This window comes from Strigops habroptila, chromosome 5 (genome assembly GCF_004027225.2).
Source record: "Strigops habroptila isolate Jane chromosome 5, bStrHab1.2.pri, whole genome shotgun sequence".
Taxonomy (NCBI): Eukaryota; Metazoa; Chordata; class Aves; order Psittaciformes; family Psittacidae; genus Strigops; species Strigops habroptila.
Window position 1 is genome coordinate 59,510,804 of NC_044281.2, and position 11,380 is coordinate 59,522,183.

Consider the following 11,380-nt stretch of genomic DNA (forward strand, 5'->3'; position numbering starts at 1 on the left):
CGGGGTCTGACCCGGAGCACTCTGCCCCCTCCCCAGCCTCACAACCCAGCACAGCCCTGGTTCACATGCGGCTTGCAGGATCAGCCGCCCAGGGCGCTGAGCCCATTGTCCCAATTCAGAGCCAACTTCGCTTTCTTCAGAGACCTTTGGTACAGAAGTGGGTCTGAGGCTGTAATGGCTGGAGGAGATCTAGAGAGATTCAACAGACTTCAGCACATGTAGGCAAAGGTCTGCTGGACTCCAGTTCTGCCCTGGCTCTGCGGAGCCCTCAGGCATCTGGGGGGGCAGAGCACCTGATTGGGAGGGAGAGGAGGCCCTCACGCACTGGCAGGCTCCTTCATACCCAGTGCAAAAGGAATCACTAGCAGTACCCAGCTATGCCATTCCTTTCCTACTGCACCACTCTGGGCCAGGGAAATCAATGGATCTGAGCTGGACACAGAGACCACCACCCTCCATCACCCATGTCAACAAAGCAGGTGCTTACAGGCAGATTGTTACTCATTTGCTTGGTCTTATCTTTCTCAGACAAGAAAGATAGAGAGCGGCACCAGGGAAGGGTAGAGAGGAAAGCTTTGGCTGGCCTGGGAGATGTGGGTGAGCAGGAGCAGAGCTGGCCCAGAGGCCCAGCTGTCCTGGCACTGGTGTTTAGGGAGAAGCAGAGTGCCCACAAGCGCATCTGTGTGTCTCTGGGTCCCACTTTCTTTTATTGTGCTGGCATAGCAAGAAAAGCCTCTGCTCGTTTTGCCCAACGATGGGTCCTGCTCTTTGGAAGGCAAGTGAGGGAGGCCATTATTGCCCTGCCTCAATATTATGATGGCTAGAAGGGAGCTCCCATTCGTGTATTTCTTCCCTGTTTAGCATTTCCAGCATTGCTGTATTCCCCGAGCAAGAGATGGGTCCACTCCCCTGTATCCTGTGTCCCACAGAGGCTGCAAGCAGATGCCCAAGGAGGAGAAAGGCAGGAGCATATGGGGCCTTCCTCAGCCTCCTGTGCTTTCTCTGCTCAGTAATCCCAGGGGCTTCTCTTCCCTGCCTGGTGTGGAGCCTGCTGGGCTCCCTGCACATGTGTCACCCCACTGCAGGGAGCTCTAAAGGTCCCACGTGTGGGACAACTTCCTCCTTTCACTTCCTGAACCCAGCACTCAGGAGCTTCACTGGATGGCCCCAAATCCCCCTTGTGTGGGAACAAATGCACAACAGCCCCTTTCCAGCTGCTTCTCTGGGAGAGAGGAGGGCAGGAATCAGCCGTATCGACAGCCCAGATCTGGATTTGCTCATAAGGGGATTCGGGGTGGATGTCACCCCATAGTAAAACACCCTACTTGGACAGATGGTACAGAAGGTCCCCAGCACCCCAGTGCCTGTTGCGATACCATCTCTGCACCATCGCCCAAGCTGTAGGGCTCTCCCCACCCGCAGATTCACCCCCCTCTGCTTTCCCAGCACAGAAGCCAACATCCCTGACAAGCAAAAGGACCCCAAGCCCTTTCCCTCTCCCCGCCATGTGAGTAGCCAGCCCTGCCAAGCAGCAGGCATGGGCAGACAAGATTTGGAGAGCAATGGAACAGCCTGGCTCCCAAGCACAAGGGAAAGCTGCAGCAAGTATCCAAGGAACAGAGGGCACAGCAGAGGTAGGACAGCTCTTCTACTGCAGCTCAACAGCCTGCAACAGCGACAGCAGCAAGGGAGGAACCACCGCTTCCTTATCTGAGTCTCCACGACTGACTCCAAGGATTGCAACGGCTTGTTAGCTTTGCACAGGGAACATACATTGAGACCCAGGGCAGACACTGGGGCTGCTGCACTGGGGCAAAACAGAGAAGTCACTACCACAGTGATCACCATGGGGTGGCAGACAGGCTGGTAGCCAGCCCAGGAGAGGCAGGGTAACAACTGCCAAGCCCTGAGAGCAGTGTAGCTTGGGCAGTGAGACCAGGGCTTGAGCGAGGCTCGTTTTGGGGGGCTGGGTCACAGCACAGAGTCACAGCCTTACTGTCCTCATTGAAGTTCCCTCTACTACCCAAGGAGGCTCTCCAAAGACAACTCCTCCAAGGATAAGCAGCCCAGGCTGGTGCCCAATTCGCAGATCCCAGGGTGATGCAAGTACAAGGAGCCAAGCTGCAGCCTTTGAATTGCACAGGCAAGAAATCTTTGCAGACACCAGCCATAAAACCTGGGTGAAAACATCCCAAAAAAGAAATCTAGAATAAGCATGGAGGGAGCTCCTTCCTCAACGTGAATCAAACCCAGACACTGGGACCCTGCAAGAGGGTTGTCCAGGGCTGGAGCAGCCAGCATGCAGCCCACACCATGCAGGGCAGAGAGTTGGAACCCAGGGCTGTGCACACAAGAGCTGTGCCCGGCGATGGCTGACAGAAGGGGCGGGACGCAGACAGTGATAAATGCCACAATGCTGATGAGTTCACAGTCTTCAGGGTCTTTAATCAGATCAGAGCTGGATTAAGGTGTCCGAGGTCTGATTAGCTTCATTTCCCACCTCAGGAAGGAGGGAACTCTCTTCTCCATCCATCAAGTCCTCTGGTGACAGCTCACCTGGTTGCTAACTAGATCTGAGGATTGTAGTAAGTGAACATGACTGTGGCCTGGCCCCTTACCTCTGCCCAGCATCCTTCCTCCACAGGGGATCTAAGGCAACCCCAAACATCAGCAACAGGTAGCAGACCCCAGAATATCAGCCAGCGAGACAGCTCATTCCCATGGCCTGGGGGTGCAGGCCACGATGGACAGGAGCTGCCCCAGGAAACCACCCCAGTTCACAAGGAATTAGAGTTTAAGGAGGGATACTCCCAGCCAGCACCATCTTGCTCCCAGCCCCCCCACAGCTCACCCTGTGCTGTTACCCCAGGGCATCCTCTGCTAACCTGGTAGCAGAGCCCTCCCAGGGTGACTGGCTCTGTGAAACAGGTCAGCAAACACCATCTTGCTGCTGTGGAAGATCTTGGGCACATCCAGGACAGATTTCCTGAGGCCTATACGGAGCTGGATGGACCAGCTCGAAGCCCTGAACCAGCCAGAGTACTTCTCCCATCTTCACATCCCCTGCTGGCTCAAGTCCAACACATCAACATCTCCATTTGTCCTCTGCCTGATGCAGTTCACATTGTGCTTTCACACTTAACCATTTAGTATATTCCTGCCCAATAAGTGCAGACCTCTGGGAGGTCCATGCTGCCCAGGCAGCAGCGAGGTTGCTCAGCTCCCTCACCTCTCTGGGAGGGTCCTGATCACAACATCCTTTACAGGGCAATGGGCAGCACCAGGAGCATTCGTACAGCCCAGGGCTTCCTGCGACTCTGTCATTTGCCCAGACATTTTGTGGGATTTTCTGGACATGCCTCAGCTGGACATTCAGAGCCCAGTCTTTCTTCAGCTACCTGAAAGCAGCAGCCATAGCAGCATCTATGCAGGTGGGTGCACATAAGCTCTGCAAAACCTTTCACTGCTGACATGAAGGTGCTTGGTTAGCCAACTGGAGCTCTCTTTGCATTGTCCATAGCGTCAAATGGATTTTCTCCATACAACTTATATCCATGCGAAGTCAAGCAGCAGGAGTAAAACTAGAAGAGCAAACACCCACATGGCAACCAAAGACATCCAGCTCTGGTGCATACAAGTTTTCAGCATCTGTAGAGACCCACAACACTACCTACAGCAGTTCACATACTTCCCCAAGCTGTTGCCAGCAGTGCCTGAGCTCCCAGAAACAAGCCATGGGGTCACACGTAGTATTTGGGAGCACAGTTCAATTTTACAGCCCTGCCACTTCCTCAGTGTCACCTTGGGAAGCAATGTAACATCCCTCAGCAAACCCAGCTTCCCCAAGATCAAAGTTAAGGGTGCCGAGGATAATCCATAGCCTGATAAACAGTTATCAACTGGGACCAGACTTCCATTTTCCCAGGATCGAGTCCTTATCCCGGTCATCAGATGAAGACATGACCCATGCTGCAGCTGTCTTGATTTCCACCTAACCTGTCATTTTGTCTGTTCCTAAATGCAGTTTAGCACTAGGTCCCTCTGATGGGTTTGGGTCACCTCCTGCATTCAGCCAGTAGAAGTTTCCTTTGAGACAGGGACCAGTGCAGGAACCAGCATGCTTAGCCCATTCCAGAGACATGACGGGCACTCTAATTTCTGTCCAGGCTATAGCTTTTAAGCCTCCCTGTCCCCAGGATGGCTGTACCCACTTGCTAAGCATTAGCTACTTCCCAGGTTACAGCTCCCAGAGCTTTCCATCTCCAGAAATTAATTCTCTGTAAGAGACCTACAGTGTAACAACCTTGTTTAAAGCATCCCTCAGGAAGCAGTGGATCTTGCTGCTCTGGCCCTGGTGCCTCAGGTCATCTTGCAGCACTGAAGTCCCCACCCAGCTAGTGGAGAAATACATCCCAGAAACACCACCAATGCTAGAGAAACAGGCTGTAAGCTTGCTTGTAGGTGTTTTCCCAGACATTCCCCCATGAAAGTGGCTGTAAAAGTGTCCCACTCTCACCCATGTTCTGCAGTCTCCAGGCCAGAGAAGGCTGAGCCCCTGGTGAGAAGCGCTGGGTATAAGAGCCCCTGGTCTGCTCCAGTTTGGGGTGTCCCAAGTTTTGTGGGAGCCCTGACTCCTGCCTGCAGTGGGATGCTGCCCTTTCCCTGCCCCTCACAGTAGGGCCACCCGCTATCTCTGGAGTCTGGGAAGCCACAGGAGGCTGGTGGGGAAGGTAAATAAACTGCCAGCCCTTGGTGATTTGTGGCTAAATGAACAGTTGAAGTCACCTGTGAGCAGGCCAGGTCCCATTAACCAACCAGGTAATGAGTCTTAATCAGTACCCAGCAGTGGGAGCTGAGCCCGGCCTGTGTCAGACCTGGCACAGCCAGCCCCAGGGTCCCAGGCTGCTTGGTGGCTGTCGCCTATGTAGAAATGCTGGCAGGGGCATCCATACCACTGTCGTGAGAGCAGAGCAGCCATCCACAGAGTCCCTCAAAAACGCTCACAGGGGTCCTTATCTGTCTTTAGGGGTCTGCCCCTGCTCTGTGATGGCAGGAGACAAGCATCAGGCAAGTTGCTAAAGCTACCTCCCTGCCTGCTTCCAGGGGTGCTGTGGAATGCCCTGTCCCTGCCTGTGTGGGTCTACCTGCTCCTGCCCATCCCAGGGTCTTCTGACCCACGCACAGGCTCTGGAGGACTTCTCCACCCTGGCACACCAGTAGCTCCATTAAGCAGGCAGGGATCTGTCCTGGAAGGCAGAAATCCCCATGCTTCCATCCCCTGCCACTGCAGGGGCTCAGTGGGGTACACAGCTCCCCCTGCCCATCTTACACAGCCTTCACACCTCCCTCTGCACTGAGCCCCAGGTACCTGCCCAAGCGAAGGGGTTAACAAGCAAAGCAAACACAGTGCGGGCCTTCCTAGACAGGCCTGCAGGGGTTTCTGAGCAGCTGTTTATTTGGCCAAGCAACTTCTCAAATAAGCAGTCCCATCTCTGATGGGACATGACAAGGCTGAGCAGGAAAATCATGTTAACAGCTCCCATCCTGGAGCAGGAAGATGACAAACCGGCATGGGAAGGCTTGCAGGACAGGGAGCAAGCCTGCCCCCAGCAGAAGCAGCCAGTGCAACCCTGAAGTGTCACACCTGATCCCACCACACAACCACTGTGAAGGGCTGTAGCACCAGCATCCTGCAGGCTCAGGCCATACAGCTGCAGGGAACAGACACGGGATGTCCTAGGGGTCCCTGCTATTAGCTGTTGGCTCAGCTTCCCGGGGTGCAGTGATGTGCTACAGAGGTGCTCTGCACAGGGGCAGATGGCTTGTCCTATTGTAAACACATGGCTTGGAGAGACAGGGACACAGCACAGGTCCGTTTCTTGCAATGACCCAGGGTCTGACCGCCACATTCAGTCCCATTATCCCCTGACACCTTTCCCCTTTGATCCTGAACACCATGAGCCCACAGCAGCTACCCAGAGACCTCCTCTATCCTACTGCTTCCCAGACGAGCTGTGGCAGCTCCAAAGCTCATCCTCTCTGTTCGTCCTCATCCCAGGGGAGAGGCTAAACTGTCAACATCTCCCATTACTCAGCATTGTCCAGGAAAGTAGGGAAGTGGCAGAATGCACAGCATCCCTCCAGCTGCTTCCCCATGCCCCTGCTCCCACTGTCCCCACCCATCCCATCAGCACATAGTGTCCAGTGCCACACATCCCTGCACAGCTAGGCTCTACTCTCCCTGGCATCCCATCTCCAGGTGAACCAGGGGATCCCCCAGCCCTGCTTTTCCCTGTCATCTCCAGCATCTTTTGGTTTTGCTTCACTGGGACTTGTCCTAAGGCCAGAGCTTGTCCCTGGAAGGGAGCCAGGGCTGGGTTCTTGAGGGGTTGTTGGGGCAGTGCAGAGATGGGTGCAGGGTGACCCTCCCAAAGCAGCACAGCCTTACTTCTTCCCTGTTAATGGCCTTTCCATGGAGTCAGCTCCTAACCTGCTCCCAGGGTGACCGGATAAATCAGCTGCTCCTCCCAGGACCTTGGGCTCTAATTAATGTCAGCTCATTAAGAAGATAACGGCCATTTATTACCCTGTCTCCCTAGCTGCTGATTAACCATTTTCCAAGGTGAGGGTAGGTGGTGGTGATGCTGTGTGACAGGGATGGTGGGAGCCAGTGATGCCTCTACAGTGAGACACAGTGAGACCTGAATAAGGGGGGATGGACAGATGGAGGGACACGCAAGCAGGGCTGTAGAAGAGCCTGAGCAAGAGACGAATGGGACAAGGGGAAGGTCAGGACACTTGAGTTTTCTTCCTAGTGATATGGTAAGGGCTCGGTGGAGTAAAGCTTTGAAGGAGCTACCGAGACTCATGGGCTCCTGCTGGGTTGTCTCTGTGCCTCCAGTGCATCCCTATGCCTCAGTGTCCCAAATGTCCCTACCCCAGCCCATGGGGGAGAGCACGAGCCTGCCCCTCAGCCCATACTTTGAGGAGCTGCCAACAGCTAGTAGGAACTCATGTATTCCCACAAGCACGTCCTTGCCTCTGGAGGCAAAAGCAGCCCTAGCACCATCTTCCCAGGCACTGCCTACACCACAGAGCAGTGGGGCAGGATGATGCTCCTGGGGCAAGAGGGAGCCTTTGCCTTGCCCTTAACCTGGGCCTGGGTATGAAGAACAGGAGCCAGGGGCCTGGAGTGGGCACGGTGCCCCTGCCTGGCAGTCCAGCGCCAGGCTGCGGGGGCTAATGCTCTCCATGCATCAATCACACTGCTCTATGGTTCCCTATTAGTGGGAACAGTGGCTGGTTAATCAGGCTGAGGGCTTCGGCTCGTTAAGCTGACACCGCCGTTGCGAGAGTGAGACATGGGGGCACGCAAGGTGCCACTTATTTATTTTCTTCTTTCCCAGGGAATATATTAAACAAATTAAATTCCTGGAGTGTTGGGTCAGCACAGCCAGCTCTGCGCCTGCCCCAGCTCCACATAGCTCAGCTGTGGGGAGGGCACTGTGCTCCCCAGCCTGCAGCAAGCCCCTGGCACTGTTGCAGGGCCCTGACTGTCCCCTCTGCTTCCACAGCACCCCTGTTCCCCCTATTCAACTCCCTGGACCGTACTGTGAATGTGGCCGCCTGGCAGTGCTGAGCATGGTCAGGAGGGCAGGAGATCTTGCACGAAATGCAGACCATGATTTTGCATGGGAAGTTACCCTGGGAACCTTCCTGGTGTTCCTGAATGGGCTTCCTTGGTCCTGCAGGAGGGGAGCTGTGGGGCAGTGTCTGGTGCTTTCAGGAGAGTTTGTAATGCTGCCTGCCCCAGAGAGAGCCAGGGGCTAGTTTCAGTCATAGCATCAAGCCTTTTTCTTTGCATTATGGTTTTGGGACATCTGGTCTGGTGGCAGGTTGGCACTGCAAGGTCCCTCTAGCAAGCAGGAGTGCTAGGAGGGAATGCACTTTCTGTAAAAACTGAGTCTCCATGACAGGACTCCAGGATCTGGGGATTTAGTCAAAAAACACTGTGCATCCCAAGAACAGCTTTCAAACCACAAGCATTGACATCACTGCCATTGGCCTCAAATCACACAGAGCCAGGAGAACAAGGGTCTTTGCTGAAGCATTCCCCTGCACTGGACCCTTCACCTGCTGCAGCATCAGTCACCTCTTCAAAGCCAAGTGCTGTCCCTGCAGTCCTGAGGATTGTGATGTCTTTCCTCATTGTCAGGCTGCTCTGCTCCACCCCAGCACCAGATGGGTTTCAGCCCTGCTCCCTGGTGGGTTAAGTGAGAAGGACGGGTGGAAAACTTGCTGCAAATTAGTCATTAGCCCCTGGAGTTGTTTATTTATTGATCATTTGCAACCCTACCCTCCATCACTACCTTTTTCTTCCCCATTCTTCCAGCAAAGTCAGTGGCAGCCTGTCCTGCTCCACTGTCCCACCCTATCCCATGTTGTCATTCCCATCCCTCTGCAGAGCCTGGTCCCTTCCATTCAGTCCTTCAAGTGCCTCTTCATTTCAGGAAGGGACCCACCTTTTGCTGGTGGAAGGGTGACTCCCTGGAGGTTAGTGAAGAATTAGAAATAATTTAATTTACCTCCCTGTTCGGGCACTTTGATGAGCTGAAAGGCCTCTTGTCAGGCAGCGAATCCATCTTCCTCCAGCCTTACATCAAATTTCATTCACTAATTAGAAACTCCTGCCCCAGAGCGTGCTGCCCCTGCCCTTGCCGCCCCTTCTCCCTGCCAGCACCATTATGAAAATAAATCGTTCCATTAGCTGCATTGTTGTGGCTGTGGGGCCCAGACCAAGAGTTATTAGAGCAGGAAGGAGGGCGTTGGATTGAGACAAATGATTTATTGAGGAAAAGGACCCTGATTAGATTCTTACTCATCCCCTGTGCATGGTCACATACACACCCCCATCCTGACATCACAGGCACCCCAGAGCCACTGGTAGAAGTCAGGGCCGGATGCTGCTGGGTTTCCCCCAGGGTCGTGTCCTGCTGGCTGCTCCCATGGTGCTGGGAGACCCTGTCTTGTACCGGGACAGTGTTCGAAGTAATGGCTGCTGCCTGCTACCAGACCCCCTTGCATGGTCCCCAGCCACCCTTCCCTTGTACAGAGTGTGAAGGAGCACCAGCATCGCCCCTGCTCTGCCCACCCTGCAACTGGGGAGGGGATATGGGAAGGGAAAGGTGGGCTTCAGTGTATTAGCTCTGTATCCGACACTGTGGGAGAGGGAGCTAGATGGTGCTGGAGTGGGAGGGTTTGCAGGGTGGGAGGAGGGGGTGTCAGCCCCCTCTGTGGGTCCAGGGTGCTGTCTGAACCTGGGAGACATGGGGTGGGTATGGCTGCAGAGGTAGGCACTGCCCCCCGTCCCCGTGTCCCATTGTCCTCACAGTGCCCATGAAGTCACCATGGGCCATTCACATGTACCCAGCCTCTGCCAGGAAGGGGCAGAGATCAGGGACACCTGGGTGCTCTAGAGGCTGTCTGGGATATAACATATCCAGGCTGGAAAGAGAGTAGTTTGCGGGATTGGATGGCAATGCTGGGAGCTGGGGGGTGTCCAAGCCTGACCGGTGAGGTGATGGGCATCTATCTGGTGAGGGGATAAAGTTATGTGTAAGGCGTGGATGCGTGCGCCTGTCTGTCCATGTCTGTACAGTCACAGTGGGCTGTGATGTGAGTCCCTGAGGTTCCTGCCTGCTGAAGCCCCTCCAGCCCTGCCCGGGGGAAGCTGCCAAACGCAGGCCGGGAGGCTTTGCAGAGGAGCAGCAGCCCCTGCAGTGGAGGGAGCTCCCACTGCTGTTCCCACACGGGTGCCACGGCTGGGAGAGGGGGAGGAGATGGGGGCTGCGGCCAGGGGGAGGTGATGGAGGCATTTGAGGCATAGGGTGGGCTCCGCAGCCAACACCATGCACCACGCACCCTCACGGGGCTCCTGTGGGTTGCAGAGAGCAGGGTCCTGCCCCCGGAGCAGCAGCACTCCGAAAAGCCATTAAGCTAAATTAAGCTAATGCGAGTGGGAGGCGGGTACGGGCTCCCTCTGCGGGTACCTGCCGGCTGGCAGCGTGCGGGGCTGAGCCGGGCTGCGCAGCTTCCTCTGGGCTTTTTTGGGGGTCGGCTATGGGTTTTGTCTGCCCTCGCTGGGAGGAGGATCCCTGCAACCTGCTATTGCACGCAAGCCCAGATATTTCGGGGTGTCCCCCATCGCCGTCACGTCCCAGGCCATGGGGATCTGGTTAGACCCAGAGCGCCTGGGTGATGGGCACAAACCTCCTCTTTGCAGGGATACTCCCTGCACCGCGGGGAATGTTTAGCCTTGGAGTCCCGCAGGATGCCCACCCTGCCGTTGCTTCCTGCCCGCGCCGCGCTGAGGTGCAACTCCCCACAAAGAGGAGATGCTTTCAGGGTGCTCCGCTCCCCGACCCCCCCCCCGCCTCCCTTGCCAGCGGGGCTGTTGGGCGCTGCCACGGCAGAAGGCCACGGAGTGAGGGACAGACGGGAGAGGCGGGGACAGGAACAAGTGTTCCTCGTTGTTAACAGCGCCGGACCCTGTAGCCTTTTCAAGGCTCTGAATAGGGGGTGGTACCTCTCCGCCCCTGAATTTGGGGCCGGGGGTGTGTTGGCGCTGGTTTAACACGCTCAGACAGGGCTGGAGGGATGGCAGGGAGGACACGCTACTCCAGATGGGAGCATGTGGGGGGTTTCACCTGCGCCACATGCCCTTCCTCTCCCGCCCGCCCGCCATTGACATGGTAATGAGGACAAATTGATGGAGAGACATCCATTGTGGTACCCTCCAGCCCGGCCCGTCTGCCGGCCACCCACCAGCATCTCCATCCATCATCACCCAGCCGGAATTCTGGTGGGACCCCTCCGCTCGGGACTGGCACCCTGGGAGATGGGGCTGCCCTGGTTCTCCTGGGGCTGAGTGACGAGAAAGAGGGGGATATCCAGGGAAGGAAGACACACACACCCCACACCCCCCATTAAGTCCTGTCTGTCAGCTGGACATGATTTTGTCCTCACCATTCTTACCATGGAGATTTATGGGCCGGGGGGGGGGGGGAGTTATTGTGGCTTCAGAAAGACCCCAAAGTCTTTTTTATGGGTGTTCCCCCTTCCTCTTGCTGCCCTGGGGACAGCTCAGAGCCAGGACCCCCAGCTTTCCCTGCTTACACCCAAAAGCAGCCCCCAATACTCTGCAGCATCCTCCTAATGGGGCAACAAGCAGTTCCCCATTCTCACTGATACCCTGAAGACCTGGGCCTGGAGATGGGCTGCCCACAGCACCACAGGGCACCTCAAAGGGCACATCCTCTCCCTGTGCATCCCCTCCCTCCAGCTCCCCGCACCGTGCCTGCGACGGCAGCCTGATTGAAAT